The sequence below is a fragment of the Plectrocnemia conspersa genome, unplaced genomic scaffold (genome assembly GCF_051122295.1).
Source record: "Plectrocnemia conspersa isolate PC_06_02 unplaced genomic scaffold, ASM5112229v1 ptg000005l, whole genome shotgun sequence".
Taxonomy (NCBI): Eukaryota; Metazoa; Arthropoda; class Insecta; order Trichoptera; family Polycentropodidae; genus Plectrocnemia; species Plectrocnemia conspersa.
In genome coordinates, this window is record NW_028277169.1 from 717,893 (window position 1) to 721,418 (window position 3,526).

At 32.9% G+C, this 3,526-nt stretch overlaps 1 long non-coding RNA gene across 1 annotated transcript; it reads left to right on the forward strand.

Annotated features, from left to right (window-relative positions):
- Positions 1 to 271: 271 nt before the first annotated feature.
- On the forward strand, positions 272 to 2,641 carry LOC148234613 (uncharacterized). The gene is made up of 4 exons (XR_015809611.1): positions 272 to 488; positions 1,183 to 1,364; positions 1,492 to 1,562; positions 1,637 to 2,641. It is a non-coding gene; the product is annotated as an uncharacterized LOC148234613 (long non-coding RNA).
- Positions 2,642 to 3,526: the final 885 nt, after the last annotated feature.

Below are 3,526 nucleotides of genomic sequence, written 5' to 3' on the forward strand. Positions count from 1 at the left end.
TATTATAATAACAAACACAATTTTGTCATGAGAACTTTGGTATAGTAACATCTGTGCAAACTCACATCGTTAGTGACATTAACTAGTAAAAAGCAGTATAAATATAGTATTTTATATTTTAAATCAGAAAAAATGTATTTTTTAAAAAACATTATGATTTCTTAGCCAAAAACAAGTATTGTATTATTTTTATGTAATTAAAAATATTTTGTATAATTATTTTATATTATTATTAAATTAATATTAAGGAAAGTTGTAATGTAATACCCGCATAGTTGTCGCTTAAGGCCAGAAAAATATGCAACGAAAACTTTGACGGATGGTTTCTCGTTGGATATGATATGTTAATAAAATACATCATTTGAACCATTATTACGCCGATAAACTATTTATGTCCCGGAAAGTGTACCGCATGTGTACGTGTAACCTTTTCAACATGTTCGTAGGAGCACAAAGTTATTGATTCCTCCTACTTATGTATAGATAAGGTGATCAGACGTTCTCCGTTTGAGGAGGATTATTCTCCTTTGTCCTTGAACAAAAATGTCCTAGGTGACCTTTTGTTTAGGTCCCGCAGCATCCCTCAATGAACATTTTTTAGCTCCAGCACAATTTATCCTTAACATTCTTTTTGTGGCATAACTTAATTCTGGAGTACACCAATGGTAGCAGGAATCTGTGAGATCCACGACCGAAAATCGATCATTTAGTGACAAATACGTTTACTTTCGTTAGGAAAAAGGTTGAAGAATAAATTAGATGTAATAATATACAACTTTTATTTGAAAAAAATATTAACTTAAAAATTTGAGAAATTACTTTATACTGAACGAAATAATTAGTTTTCTAAAATAAAAACTGCCTTGAAAGTTAATGCAAAACACTAGAATGATTCACTTAAACGCACTTGATATCACAAATTTCCTTATGACTATCAGTCGCAGTGTTTCTCTTGGTTTTATTGGACGTTCAAATCAGTCATCAAAGCAAACAAAGAAACAATGTTGCAGGCACAAATATTGGTCAAACTATTTATAATTATATTTAGTCAGTCTTCTCGTCTTCAATTCTAAACAAGGGCGCTAATGTTGCTATTGCTGCTAACACCAATCTCGGCTTGATAACTTGCAGACGAGATCTCTGAAAATATCTCTTATGTTTTACTTCCTTCATTTCTTACAGGATCTGTGGGATCCAGTCCAAAATAATGTACAACATTCAAATTGACTTCACTAAATAAATGCACATATGTAATACAAAAATTATGGCAAAATTATAAAATCGAGATAATTGAGAAAATTTACTTATTTGGTGGCAAAGGAACTCACAGAACCACTGGCATTAAATGAACGCACCATACGGAGGTAACTAATGCAGTGGCATAGCTTTTCCTATTAGGAAGATAGGAGAGGGGAGGACATAATATGTAAAAGTAAATGTAGCTTTGAACAAATTCTATTAATAAAAATAATTATTTGAATTATATTTTAGGCATGATTGATGTCCAAAACTCGCAACATATTAAGAGCGCAGAATTTAAATGCTAGGTTGTTGGCATCCATGTAATTTACACCAGCTTACAGATATATTAATACTTTTGTCTTAATTTAATCAAATTTGTTGTTTAATATTGCAGATGTTAAACAAGAAGATTCCAATATATGAACAACGAGAGCACATTGTTGAATTTCACTAATCGCCATTTGCCTTAGTTTTTATAATATCAATTACTTACCATATTTATTGATAGATCTGTATTGTAGTGCCGAGAATCACACAGTTTTCAAGCTATGCAGTTGTCAAACTATTCTATTGAGTTTCTGTTATTAAACTCTATTACAGGTATTCATGGTGCCATAAGCTGTTATGCATCCCCATATCATCACATAGGGTGAGTGCTTGATGAATCGATTAATGCATAAGGGATGAAATCTTTAGCTTTTTCTACGGCGCACGGTCGCTTACCATATGCTCCAAACAGCCACTCTTTTCCAATCTTCGACGGTCCAATTGCGATGAGCTTTTTTCCATTCATTTTCTCAGTAAATAGTGTTTTTTTTTTTGCTGGGTTTCGCGTTTTAAATCCAGCTTCAATCAAACATCTATTCATTGTCCGTCTTAAAATATTCGAGTTTGAAGTATATTGCAATTCTGTTTGTAATTCAGCAGCAGTTTTGAATCGATATTTTCTTATAATATCCTATATGTTTATATTATATTCTTTTCGACGTCATTAGCTTCCAACCACCCCCTTAAACCACCTTCTCTAGAATTTTTGTTTCGCGATATTTTAAAATAAATTTTAGAATAGCAGAAACACGTGCAACTGATGAGTCTCTACAAATTAAAATATCTTGTAAATTATTACCACATATGCACCTGATCATAAAAAATTCAATAGAACAAGTTTTAAGGATAGAATACATTTAATAATAGAATTCGTGAAATATTGGCTATGAAACTTTTAATTGGCTACAGCTGTAAATATTTATAATAATTTAAATATTGACAGCCACTTATATAGATAACATTAATAAGGTCCATTGCTGAAATATTGTGATAAAATAAGGTTATATTGATTAATGCCCAATGCGTTACAAATGGGTAAATAACTACTAAATAAAACAATACCAGAATAAAATTAAAGAGCTATTTATTTTACTAAGTATAAGATATAAAAGCTTACAATCATTATATCTAAGCACGATTAAATTAAATATCCATCCGTGAGATTAGGAAAATCTATAAAAACCTAATCTAAAAGATTATTCAGACTTTTAAGAAACTTTCGACAAAGTTTTTCATGACATATTGTGACCAGTGGTGTACTGGTGTACTGGTAATTATTTTTCAGAGCGTGTCATATTGTTAAAAATATCATTGTTCGCCAGTGCTCGTAGTGTGCCGGTACTTTTTTATTTAGCATTGCACCACTGCTTATGACATAGGGCGGGATCAAACTTTCACGAAAATCCTGTTACATCATTTATGGAAGCTAACAAAGTCGAGGAATCTCAACGCCTTATCGCAAATTTTGGCGAAATGCATAGAAAATCTCCATCTCTACTCGAACGTCACTCCTAAGTCATCGATAGAAGTTTTTTGCTTATAATACCTACACCTAAACTGTAAGGGCTGATTTACAGTTTAGGTGTAGGCCAGTTGCTGGCATGCCAGCTGGAAGTTGACTGGCGGGTCACTGGCACGCGACGACTGGCATTCCAGCTCATTGGCTCCTTACCGTTTACACAGTGCCAGCAACTGAAAGAATTATTGTTGCGAAAAAGCACTACTCACCTTGAGCTAGTACGGTAGTTGGTGGAAGGGTGCACTGACTTCTCCAGTGACTGGCGTTGAGCGTTTACACGGTGCTAGTCGCTGACCTTCAGTGACTTGCAACCTCGACTAGCGCACCGACTGACATCGTGTAAATCAGCCTTAAGAGAAATCTGTAAAGTGTTTATATAATAAACTTAAAATCATTTGCATATTTTATTTATATAATACCAAAAATTAAAAAAAGAGA